The 13850-nt window shown below is 39.2% G+C and overlaps 1 protein-coding gene across 5 annotated transcripts in view; it reads right to left on the bottom strand.

The window, feature by feature from the left end:
• FGGY (FGGY carbohydrate kinase domain containing) overlaps positions 1 to 12315 on the bottom strand; it is a 529413-nt gene extending 517098 nt beyond the window's left edge. For 3 of the 5 annotated variants that reach the window (XM_074221306.1, XM_074221309.1, XM_074221310.1), the window contains exon 1: positions 12238 to 12315. The gene's annotated coding sequence lies outside the window, so the exon portion shown is untranslated. Of the gene's footprint in view, positions 1 to 12233 lie in introns of all 5 variants that reach the window. The other 2 variants (XM_074221311.1, XM_074221308.1) reach the window with 2 other exon arrangements.
• Between the last annotated feature and the right edge of the window lie 1535 nt (positions 12316 to 13850).

The raw sequence follows: 13850 nt of genomic DNA on the forward strand, positions 1-13850 counted from the left end.
GAGGGAATAAATAGGTTGCAATCCATTTGTACTAAATGGCCTTTCTACATGGATGAGATCACAGATCTCACTGAAATACAATACAGTAACCTGAGATTAAAAAAAAAATCCACTCTTCTCCTTTGATACTTACTCCTCCCTCCTTCCTATCCTATTATCACAATCATTTTTAAGAATTCTATTGATTACATAGCTTTTTCCTCAGTCTGTATGCATATATATTCCTGGAAGATTGAATGCAAATTCAAGGAGAAGTGATGTTGCTGACTGGAAAGATGGCCTTGGTGTCAAGATACCTGGGATAAGTCCCTCCCTTAAAACATGGTTGAGAAACCTTGAGAAAGGTCATCAGATTCTCAGTGACTCCATACAATAGCCCACTCAACCTGACTTTCAGATCTCCATTGGCAGAGCAAGTACCTAGCACAAATTAAAACCTAGGTTAAGACACACAAAATCAGTGGTATATCATCATGGCCAGGGTTAAGGGAGAAAGCCCATCGAACTCATGAAATCTCTCCAGAGGTCTGACTTGATTAAAATCAAGAATATCATAAGATTCATATGGTAATATATCTAGAGTTGGAAAGGTCAATAGAAATCACCTAACTCAACCACTGATTTTACATATGAGAAAACTGAGGACCCAGACAAAGAAAGGGACTCGTCACAGAGCTTGTAAGGGTCAGAGGTAAGATTCAATCCCACAATACATACCACAATTTAGGTCATATTTAGGTCATTGAGTTACAGAATTTTTAGAACTGGATAGACCTTAGAATTCATTTTTGCACATATTATGCTGTTTGACCCAGAGAGAATAAATGAGTTGCCAAAGGTGACCCTCTTCTCTAAGTTGGAAGAAGTGAAACTAGAAGTCAGGCCACCTAACTCCCAGGCCATTGCTTTTTTTGTTTTTTTGCATCATGCCAAACCATCACATCATAACCTCCCACTTACACAGAAAGGGAAGTATTGACCCACAGGAAGTTTGCTGGTAACAGGCAAGAACAGAACTCAAATCATTTGCTTCCCAGTCTTTGCCATGTACCAAGAAAAAAAAGGAAAAAAATGTTCTAAAGTCAGTCTAATTTTTGATTTCTGAAATGGACTTATCCTTAAAAGACAATTATAGTTCTTTGACCTGAATGTGTTAAAAAAAATTATCCTGGAATCTCTTCACTTTTTAAGTGAAGATGTGAAGCAAGATGTCCCTCCCCACTTAAGGCAAAGAAATAGCCAGGTAGCTAAAGGACCCATGTCATACTGTTTGGATTTGTTGTTTTGGATTGGGTGTGAATGTCCTATGATTTCATCATTGTTGCAGATGTGAGAACTTTGTAAACTTCCAGCAAGAAAACTTTTTCCCACCCATGAAGTGCTGTACATGCCCTGTGAGTTTGTCTTAAAAAGATGCCTGAGATACTAAGAAGATAAGTTACTTGTCCAGAGTCACATAGCCAAGATGTGTCAGACTCCCATTCTGGGGTCTCTCATGACTTAAAAAAGAGGAGAAACTCAGAATGAAACTTACTTTTTCTCCTTTTCTCTTTCCAACAAAAATAACAGCTAGAATGTATAGAGTGCTTTAATGTTTGTGAGCAGGGAGTAGGTGGTATTATTATCTCTATTTTACAGGTAAGGAAACTGAGGCAGATAAAGGTTAAACGACTTGTCTAGGATTACATGGCTACTAAGTACGTGAAGTTGGATTTGAATGCAATTATTTTTGCCTCCAGAATCAGGGTTCTGTGCACTGAGGTGGCCCCCAGTAGACAATAACAAATACAATAACAAGACAGGAAGAGTAAATAGCGGAAAGAGCATGGGGTAGAGAATCAAGAAATCTGAACACATCCGAGTTATTCCACTGTCTCATTGAAGCTAGATTCAAAAGACCTGTGTTCACAGTCCAACTCTTTTGCTTATTCTCTATAGCACCTAGGGCAAATTAATTGTTTTGGGTCTCAGTTTCTGTAATAGGAGGAATCCGCTTTAGATGATACTAAGTAAGGTAAAACACGAGACTTGGAATCAGAAAGAACCAGGATTGTATTGGCATCAGATAGGCAACAGTTAGGTAATCTTGGAAAAATCACTTTAACTCTCTCAGACTCAGTTTCCTCATCTCTAAAATGATAATAATAATAATAATAATAATAGCACCCATGAGATAACGTATTCAGTACATTGCAACTATATAGAAATATTGGCTATCATTATGTTATTTTTCTATGGCCTATTGAACAGATGCCAAGATCAAGGCCCAAAGACATGGACACTTAGCTATTATTAGGATCTTTAGGATGATTCAATGCAATGGCTATATGTATTAAGGTCTTGTATTGGACACTGAAGTTACCAAACCCATGAGATCCTAAGTGCCTGATAAAGTCACTAGAGAACAATTGTTGACAGTTCCTCTCTTCAGTCAATCAAACTTTTATTAGCACCTGCTAAGTATCAAGCTGTAGGGTAAGTGTTAGAGAAGAGGCAAAAGATAGTCTCCACCTCAAAGCCCTCTCCTTTGACTATCCCTGTCCCCATCTTGGCTACTTTCACAACCTCAGCACTGATCAATCCAGTACTTAACAACTCCAGTTTACAATGATCCCTTTCTTCCCAGAACTTGAAAACCAGTCACTACTTTACCTCTAAGATGGGACTTCTAATACAGTATGTCCAAATTTTTCCTTAATTTTCCATGTGTCAGAACATGTTTTTTTTTTCCTTTTCCTTTTCCTTTTTTGCAAGGCAGTGGGGTTAAGTAGCTTGCCCAAGGCCACACAGCTAGGTCATTATTAAGTGTCTGAGGTCAGATTTGAACTCAGGTATTCCTGACTCCGGGGTCAGTGCTTTATCTACTGCACCACCTAGCTGCCCTCAGAAAATGTTTTTGAAGCTACACTAAAAGTTCCTTGAGAGTATGGGTCATGTCACTGAAGACTCTTTGAGTGTTGAAGATAAACAAGCTCCTACTGTGTTAAGACCCTACTATGTGACAGACACTTTGAGGATAACAAGAATAAGGAAGGGAATAAGAACAAGGAAAACAAGACGAAATCAAGCAAGAACAAGAAAGAAGCTGAAAAAGAACAAGAAAACAGAAGAAATGGAACAAGAACAAGCCAAAAAAACCAAGAATGTGCAAGAACGTAAACAAGAACAAGAAAACGAATACGCAAGAAAGTGAGCAAGAACAAACAAGAAGAAGAAAAATAAGAACAGACAAGAGGAACAGCAGCAAGGAGAAGAAACACATTATATTAGAAGCATCAGGCATTATGCGCAGTGCTTTACAATCATTGCCTTGTTTGCTTCTCACAACCTTGGAAGATGGGTACTATTTATCCGTACTTTACAGATAAGGAAACTGAAGCAAACTGAAGTTAAGTAACTTGCCTAGGGTCACACAGCTAGCCCATTTCTGAATCTGCATTTGAACTCAGGTCTTCCTGACTTCAGGATGGGTACTCTATCCACTGCACCACTTAGTGATTTGAGTCTTCTGGCTGGAGCCAAGGTAGTAGAGTAGCAGGAAGTAGTTTAGGCTAGCTCCCCCATAAATTCCTACAAACATATCTGGAAAACATACTAAACCAGATCCTAATGGGTAAATCCAAGGAAAAAAAATCACAATGAGTCATTTTTCCAGACCAAGTTGGCATAGGGAAACAGAAAGAAAGGTTTGTGGACATTGGGAATGGGGTCTGGCCAGGAGTACGTGATATAAAACACTCCACCAGAGGAAGGGACTATCCACAACAGCAAAAGGAAGTACTAGACCCAGATTGGACACTTTGATGGAATCATTTATCAAGCAGAAATTACATGACTCATTATCCAGTTCCAAGTCACAGATTCTGGATGGATTGAGGAGGGTCTTTGTGCCTAAAGATAATCTAGGTCTCAGCATCTAGAAAATGGAGGAAGTTCAGGAGCAAGCAGCAATGTACTGTGGTTCAGATCCCAGAAACAGAGAGAAGTCTCTTTTTTTTATTTTTTTTTTGCTAGGCAATGGGGTTAAATGGCTTGCCCGAGGCCACACAGCTAGGTAATTATTAATTGTCTGAGGCCAGATTTGAACTCAGAGACTCCTGACTCCAGGGCCGGGGCCCTATCTACTGCATCACCTAGCCATCCCCAAAGAGAAGTCTCAATTCCAGATGTCTAGCCTAGTCTGAAGATGGAAAAGGAATGTCTGGTCAGGAATCCCAGGTCAAAGGAAAGCCTCTGGTTCTTCACTCTGTGCCAACAGATGCTTCCAACTAGGTAATTGAGACTGAGTTCAATAGCGTTCTATTGTTACCCAGATCCTACTCAGGAACTTGCTGAGCTCAGAACAGGAAGATGGCAATCAAATTTTGTCTTTGATCAGATCACTTTCGGAGAATTGAAAGCTTGCAAGTCCATAGTCTGACCTTTACCTGAGATTCTACAATAACATAACACCCAACGTTCCATAGAAGCAGAAACAAAGTCAATCAAAATTCTTCTTACAAACGGTTCAGAAACATACTTTTACATCAAATAAGAAATCAGGGAAAAGGCTGAAAGAATAAATGGACACAGAAGGGAGAAAGGATCTCACTCTAAAAACCTAAAAAGCTATTACTGTGACAGGGACACTCAAGACACAAACACAGTGGAAGAGATTGACTTCAAATATATATAAAAAGAAAACACATCTGGGATATAAATTCAGTTAGAATTTTGGGAAGAAATGAAACAAGAGTTAATTTTTTAATAAATGAAATGAAACCTTTAGAGGGGAGAAATGGAAAAGAAATGAAAGATAGAAAAGAAAGAAATTGAAAGAGAAATAAATTTGGCACAAGAAATACAAAACCTTGTCCTGGCAATGAACTTCCTGAAAATTAGACTGGGCTAAATGGATGCCATTGACTCCATGAAATAATAGAAATAAAAAGAGATATTAGAAAAAAAATCAAAAGATTGAAAAATGATAGGAAAAAAATTACAATATTTCATAGAAAAAAATTCCACAACTATAAAATAGAACAAAGAGAAAAAATTAAGAATTATTGAACTACCTGAATGCCATTATTGAAAACATGCCCAGAGACCTTGGAACCAGAAGGCAAAAGGAAAATAGAAAAAATCCACTAGTCACCTCCTGAAAAAAATCCTTTAATAAAAAAACCAGAACATTATACTGAAAATCCAGAGCTTCCAAACAAAAAAAGAAAAAAAAATACTACAAGCAAACAGAAAGAAAGAATTCAAGTACTGAGGAAACACAGTTGATATCACACAGGATTTAGCAGCCACCACTATAATGAAGCAGAAAACCTGGAAGGTGATATTAAAGAGGTCAAAGAATACTGTTTGACAGCTAAGAATAATTTAACTAGAAAAAAAAATAGAATCCCTCAGGAGAAAAAGCAGATTTTCAGTGAAATAAAGGGCTTCCAGACATTCCTAATTAAAAGACCAGAGTCACAGAGAAACTTTGAAGTTAAAATATTTCTAAATGTATAGCACTTCTAAGGAGCTAAGGGAAAGGAAAGCTGGGGGAAATTATCTCTCATCCATTTAAACAAGGAGGATGGGGTAAGGGGAGCAGCTACGCTCAAACCTCTCTGAACTAGTCAATGGATGAAAAATATATAAACAGTTGGGTATAGAAATACATGTTATTCAACAGGAAAATAGAAAGGAAAGGGAACAAATAAGGAATTTGAAGGAAGGTATATTAAGGGAGGAATTATTCCAAAACAACAAAAAAAATTTAAGGATGTACAAAAATACATGTAGCTCTTTTTGAGGAGTGTCAAAAATGGGAATCTGAGAGAATGATCATAAATTGGAATATGGGTTAATAAGTTATAATATACAAATGTGATATAATATTATTGTGCTAGAAGAATTATTGATGGGGATAGTTTCAGAGAAACCTAGGAATATTTGTATGAACTCAGTGAGTAGAACTAGGAGAAAAATCTAAAAAAATGATAGAATATGATAAATATAAATTATGAACTCTGATGGGCATGATTAAACATACAATTCCAGAGGCCTAATGATGAAAAATTCTACTCATCTGTGGGGTGACGAACTTAGAGTATAGTTATATTGAAAAGTATTTTTTTGGATGGGGACAATGAAGAAATTTGTTTTTCTTAAGTATGCATGTTTGCAACTGAGATTTTTTTCTTTTTTATTACAATGGGAAAGGGGGGCAAGGACAGATGATGAATTTTGATGATTGAAATATATATATATATATATATATATATATATGTGTGTGTGTGTATACATTATATATATATATATATATATATATATATATATATATATATATATATATATATATATATATATATATATATATATTTTATAAAAGAGAATTCTTAGAAAGGGTCCATAAACTGCCCCAGATTGGAAAGAGAAATCAGGACATAAACAAAGTTTAAGAACATTTGTCCAAAAGGAACAATAATACATGCAATTCGCATCCTGGATGAAATCCATAGCTCTTAGCTCTTACCAGAAAGCCACTCCAGTGGAAACAACAAACAATCAAACCCACTAGCCATAATTACCCCTGGCAAGTTCAGGCGAGTTCTAGGTAGGACAACAAGATCAATTTTTCACAAGAGATTACAAAACTCTTTTCTCTGAAACAATTCCCACCCAGAGGCTAGTCTAGTTCTCTGGTCCTTCCAATAGTGACCTTTCTTGATCAGCCTTGAATTGTAATTTCAGGGCTAAAGGTGACAGGACTAAGGAATGAGGTCTTAAAGATAAAACATATGGTAGGAGAGTCTGCCATTTCTGAAACAAGGCCCTGTCACAATTCTTTGGGATTGAACATAAATATAGGTAGAACTCATTGTATGGAAGTAAGGATATAGATCATAGCTTTAATACTGAGCCATTTAGAATTTGCAAGGAGAAACCCTAGTCTTTGTTTAATGCCCTAATTCTGTGTCTCATCTTGGCAGGCCACAGACTGGGTCTTTGAGAGCTATGTCAGGGTAAGACCAACTTTGATAGGCTTTGTCATCTTGAAGGAAAAGCTATGAATCCCTAACTAAATGTGAATCCTGTGTAAAATATCCTAGCTAAGCAAAGAGAGGCCTTTCACCTGAGAATCCTAGATCTGAAGTAAGAAGGGACCTTGGAGGCAATCTACCAGTTAATTTTACAGATAAGGAAACTGAGGCTCAGGGAATTTAAGGGGTAGTATTTAGTGCTGCAAGAAAACTTGAGGTCATCTAGCCCAAGTCCTGCTTCTTTGATAGATGAGTAAATGAGGTTATTGAAGGTTAAATGACTTACCCAAAGTCACCCATATAGGCAAAAAACCCCACAAAAAATACTGGAAATTTCATTCCAATTATATTCCTCCAAGTTTATTATTTCCATTGTATCACAAAGGAACTAACAGAACTTTTGACAAAGGCATAGAAGGAGGTATGAGATGTGGCAGTCAAGAGAGGACTCAATGCCATAGAACCACAGGTATTCTGAATTATAGAGCATCCAAAATCAATCACTCATAGATGATAAATGGACTTTATCCACATCATACTCAACAAATAGCTTTCTAGTTGATCTCTCCACATCAAGTCCCCGTTATTTCTCATCCTCTAACCAACTATCAAAGATATATAAACAGTTCTCAAAAGTATTACAAGTTACTGATAATCATATGAAAGAATCCCCAGAATCACTAATAATAAAAGTATGAGTCAAAAGTTTTACTGCACAATTTAGTAAATTGGCAAAGATGAGAATATTTAAGTGCTGCAGGCATTGTGAAAAACTGGCACGCATCTTTAGGGGATTTATGATTTGACCCAAACATTCTGGGAAGCAATTCAGAATTATGTTAAGAACATGACTAAAAAATGGCAATATACTTTGGTCCATATCTTACTGGTAAGAAGATATTCCCAAAAGATATAATAATGAAAAGAAAGCTTCCATATATAACATTCTATTTAAAGTATCATTTTTTATAATAAAAGCAAAGAATTATCAACAAAATCAATGCTCATCAATTCATAGATGCCTCAAGAAATCATGTTATGTGAATATAATGGAATCATTACAGTGATATAAAAAACAATGAATAAATGAACACAAAGAAGCATATGAATAATTAGATAAATGGATGCAGAGAGAAGCAAACAGAACCAGGAAAAATAAATACATAATGACTAAAGCAGTGTTTTTTTAATTTATATCAAAAATTGAAATAGAAGGTTTTGAAATTATAATGACCAAGTTTGGTCCCAAAGAAGTAAAATACAAAATTATCTTCTTTTCTTTATAAAATTGGACTGTGAGTATGGAACATTCCATATTGCAGATTTTTTCAATGCTCTCATAGCTTTTCCAGGATTTTTTTTTCTTTCTACTCTTTTTTAAAGAGAATGAATCATCTGTTTTACCCTATTTGATTTCCCCATTTAGGGGAACTTTGAGGGAGGTAAACTTTAGAACCAGGACATTGCTTTAGGCAAAAGAGAAACTACTATATACTGTAGGAGGGCATCTGCATATCTAGGACATGAAAAGGATTACAACTGAAGCTCAACTCATTCATCATTTTTTTCATTGATATTGGCACCAACAACAAATTTCTGAGAAGACAAGTTCATTTTCCAAAAGGTTAACTTCACAAGGTCACAGAAGTCCCCTCCCAACATTCCTGACTTTCTTTAATTATCAGGTATAGATTTAACAATTACTCACACACGACTACTATAAATCTTTCTTGAACCTTTGTTCCAATTATTCTACTACTGGTCACAAACCATAAGAAAGTCTGAGAATCAAAGAAAAAAACCTTGTCTAGAGAAAGAGAAGAAAGAGGAGGAGGAGGAGGAGGAAGAGGATAAAGATGAAGATGAAGACAATGATGAAGAAGAAGAAAAGAGAAGAAAAAGAAGTAGAGGAAGAAGAAAAGGAAGAAAAAGAAAGAAGAGGAAGAGGAAGAAGAAAAAGAAGGAGAAGGGGAAGAGGAAGATCAGGGACAAAATTTTTGTGGACACAAAAATGGAAATAAGGTGTGCGTTCATCAACTGGGGAATAAATTGTAGTAAAAATAACACAGTGGAATCTTGTTCTATAATAATGAACTATACTATATGGGATATATAACACATACATATGTGATTATATGGTATAACAGAACATTGTTGACTATTTTGCCCAGTCCAGTTCCCTCACCCCCAAATCAAACTCAAAATGTCCAAAACAAAACTCTTTATTTACCTTCTCCTTTTCTGAACTTCCATATTTCTGTCAAGACCAGCGTCCTGCCAATCACCTAAGCTCACAGCTTTTATCAATATCAACTCCTCATTTTTGCTCATCCCACAAAGCCAATCAATTACCAAATCATGTCATTTCTTTTTTTTTTTTTAGCTTTTTACAAGGCAATGGGGTTAGGTTGCTTGCCCAAGGGCCACACAGCTAGATAATTATTAAGTGTCTAATGCCAGATTTGAACTCAGGTACTCCTGACTCCAGGGCCGGTGCTCTATCCCCTGTGCCACCTAGCCGCCCCTTGTCATTTTTTTTCTGAAAGATAAGTTGTGATTATATCTTCCATCCAATCACAGCCCCACCACCTTGGATGCAGGCCCTCCTCAGCTTTTCCTGGGTAACAGCAATATCCTGCTTTTTGATCTCCTTTCCTCAAGTCTCTTCTGACTCCCATCCATCCTCCACCTGATGAGCAAAGTGTAAATCTGATCATGTCACTTCCCTGCTAAATAAACCCTATTAATTCCCTGTTACTATACATCACCTTCCATCTCTGAGATTTTATGCTGATCGTTCCCTATATCTGTAAGGTCTTCCTTCCCCAACTGCAGCACTTAACATCCCTAATGTTAGAGTGATAAATGTCCACTTCTCCTGCCATCTCAAAACCACAAAGATGGTCATCCCAGAGACTGACTTCCATTCTAGAATGTTGCATCCCAGACCATTCAAGTTATTCTTCTCATTTTCTTTCTTTCACTTCATCATTTTCTTTCTTGACTCACCTTGCTTTCGATTGTAACAATATATTTTAAATGCCCATACTCTGATCCTTAGGCCTAAAAGTTCAGTGTAGTGAATCAGAGTGGGTAAAAATGAATGAGGGAGCCTTTGTTGACCAGGAAAGACCATTTTCCTAGGTGGCTGTAGATTCAGAAAAAAAATTTAATATTAAACTATCTGTAAAAAGAGTGGGAAGGGGACTCATAGGATAAGAAAATAAAGGGGAAAAATCACTAACTAGTGTCAGAAAATCAGGGCTAGAATTCTATCTCAGAAACTTATATAGTATAATAATGATAACAGCAGCAAAAGTTTAATAACTAGCATCTATGTTAGTTTACTATGTTTCAGGGACTACGAAGTGTTTTACAACTATCTCATCAACCATAAAGGAAAATGGGTGGTAGTATTATTCCCATTTTACAGATGAAACAACTGAGGCAAACATTACTGACTCTCCTATAGTTGTACAGTTGGGAACTATGTGAAGCTAGATTTAAAATCAGCTCTTGCTTCCTCCAGGCCTGGTAATCTCTTCACCAGGAAAGTGCCCTTATCGGAAATATGATTATAGTAATACTTATACCAGCTACCATATAAGAATGTTGTAAAGAAACTTTGAATACTGTAAGAGGTATAAAAAGGTGAATAATAATCATTCTTCTGTGTCTCCCAAGTCCATGCATTCATTCATGTGCTAGGTACTAGGGAGAAAAAAAGAAACCAAACAGTTCTTGCCCTGGGAGAATCTTCCATTTTACTGAAAACAGTTAAAAAGGCGCTATCATAGTAAAAGGCACTCTGGTTGTAGAAAAGAAGGACTTGGTTTCAACTCTTATCTATGTTTAGTTGATTATGTGACTGACTCAAAGTCCCCAGGGGACCTTGCACACCTTGCTTTATTTCTCTCAGTCTCAGTTTCCCTTTCTGAAAACGGTGGGAATTGAACTAGTGGACTTTGCAAGCTCCTTCTAGCTCTAGGCCTTTCAGTTAATCGTATCTAAAAAATGCAAAATTGTATACTTAAAAAAAAAGTTTCAAAAGGGAAGGGGAAGAAGGCGCTATCATTTAGAGGGATGAGGGTTAGGGTTAGGGTTAGTGTATGGAGGCAACATTTAAGCTGAGACTTGATTGGAACTAGACACTCTAAAATGTGATGATTTCCTATCGGGGTTAGAAATTTGGAGCTAAAGAGGGTTTCAGAGGCCAGCACTACACCTCCTTCATTTTATAGACCAGGACTCTGGGGTCCAATGAGGGGAAATGGCTTCCCAAGGGTTTCACAGCTACTAAGTGGAAGGAGAATAGATCCCAGGATGAGTGGCTCTCAGGCCAGGGATCATTTTGTAACCTCTGAGATCTAAGGAGACAGATTTCTCTTTGGAATATTCCTAACATCCAATTTGATTCAGTGAATATTTATTTACTAAATACAGTTTCCTGTGCTCAGAGTTCAGGATAAGGCTCTGAAGCCGGCCCATATCCGTGGCTCTGCCCACAGTTTCCCTGCTGTCCTAACTGTGGGCACAGGGCAGACGAACTGGGTGTGCCCTGGGAAAGGGGTGAGGGAAAATGAGAAGTGCAAGGAGGGAGTGGGCTGGGAGGAAAGAAGTGGGGGTCTGCAGGAAAGGGCTCAGGCCGGCACTTAGAGCTGGTTCAAGTCCCATCGTCTCCCCAAAGGGAATGGAAGAGAGAAGAGGGAAACAATGAATGTGGAGTCTGAGGCTGTGACTTCAAGGGCTGGTTCTGCCATTTAATTTGAGAGAGAGAGAGAGAGAGAGAGAGAACAAATCACTAGTCTTCTCTCTGGGCTTCAGTTTCCTCACCTCCTTATTTTACAGATGAGGAAACTAAGGCACAGAGAGAACACCAGGCGAGGCCTCTTCGAGGGTCGGAAGCAGGAGCTGCCCTCCAGCTTTTGGGTTAAAGTGTAATTCCCGCTCCGGGAGGGCACTGGAGCCCGACAGAAGGCAGGAGGGAGGCCAGGGAGGAAGCTGGACAGAGGGTCTGGGCCCGAGGGGGAGGGGAGAGGCAGCGGGGGCAGGAGGGGGGCGGGGGGCGGCCGGCCAGGCCCGCGGGGTTCCGACCCCCGGCTCTGGGCTCTGGGCCCCGGCGGCCTGCAGCCTGGGGGGCGCGTTGGTGTGGGTGCACAGGTGCGTGCGCGCGGGCGCCCCAATCTCTGCCCTCCCCCCAAAGCTGTCACTCACTTACTTGCACGGCCTGCCCTGGCAGCGCCCCCCCAAGTTAGCCTGACTCGGAGCCGCGTCTGCAGTGGCAGCGGCACCCCGCCCCGGGGCCGGCCCTGGAGCCGCCTCCGGGATTGGGTGGCCGCGGCCCCGCCTCCCCTGCCCTGCCTCCTCCTCCTCCTCCTCCTCCTCCTCCTCCTCCTCCTCCTCCCCCTCCCCTCCTCCTCCTCCTCCCCCTCCTCCTCCTCCTCCCCCTCCTCCTCCTCCTCCTCCTCCTCCTCCTCCTCCTCCTCCTCCTCCTCCTCCTCCTCCTCCTCCCCCTCCTCCTCCTCCTCCTCCTCCTCCTCCTCCTCCTCGCTTCCCTCTTCCTGGAGGGGCCCTGGGGCCACCTCCTTTCTTCTCCGGGGTGGAGCCGCCTCCTCTAGGCCCTGGCACGGCTCCTCAGGTCACCAGACAGTTCTGCCGGGCCTTGGGCGAGCCCCCCTCACCTGGAGGGGCTAGGGCACACGCGCGGGCTACCTCTCCTGTAATCTAAAGGAGAATGAAATTACAATTTTGCAAAGACAGCACTAAAGCCATAGACTTTTATCATATTATTAAATAATTTTATTTTTAAATAGTTTAATATAAATATTTATTCTTAATTTTTAACTAATAGTTTTCTTTTAATTATTTAAAATAAATCAAGTTTAAGGGAAGGAATGAAGTGGGGACAATATTTATATCATATTTTTCGGATGAGTTTGATATCCACGTAAAGACAAGGAATAAATAAATCATTCCCCAAAAGATACACACTCCACAGAAATGAAGAAGAAATTCTCAAAAGAATTGCAAAGTATTCCCACCCATAGAAAGAACACTGCACATCTAACTCAAATAGAAATGGAGGTCTCTAAGGATCCCTGATGTTGTATTTTGACTTAGAAACTACATAATAACATAATTTAATTTTGAAAAAATTTTTGGTTAAATATTTCTATTTAGGTTTTATTTTTCGTTATTTTTGTTAAATATTTTTATTTTGTCTTTTAATTATTTTTTATTTCTATTATTTTGATATTCACATTTTAGGTAGCCATATATAATAATTCTATATAATACTACTACTAATAATAATAATAGTCCTTTAGTTTCTTTTTTTTTTAGGTTTTTGCAAGGCAAATGGGGTTAAGTGGCTTGCCCAAGGCCACACAGCTAGGTCATTATTAAGTGTCTGAGACCGGATTTGAACCCAGGTACTCAGAGCCCAGGTACTCCTGACCCCAGGGCCGGTGCTTTATCCACTGCGCCACCTAGCTGCCCCTGCTGTTCTTTAGTTTCAAAGAAGACCGTGACATCAGGGAGATGAAGCTAAGACAAGTGTGTGCATTGGGTTTGAGTGGGGGTTGGGGAGAAGCTGTGCTAAGTCACCAGCCTAACTTTTTCCTCCTGTGCTATCTGGGTCCAGAGGCCACAAATGGATCTAAAGGACTGAAGATAATCCCGAATGTGAGGCAATTAGGGTTAAGTGACTTGCCAAGGTCACACAGTTAATGTCTGAGGTCACTTTTGAACTCAGATCCTCCTGACTTCAAGGCCATTGCTCTATCAACTGTGCCATCTAGCTGCCCTATAGATAGATGGATGGATGGACAG

The sequence above is a fragment of the Macrotis lagotis genome, chromosome 2, assembly GCF_037893015.1.
Source record: "Macrotis lagotis isolate mMagLag1 chromosome 2, bilby.v1.9.chrom.fasta, whole genome shotgun sequence".
NCBI lineage: Eukaryota > Metazoa > Chordata > Mammalia > Peramelemorphia > Peramelidae > Macrotis > Macrotis lagotis.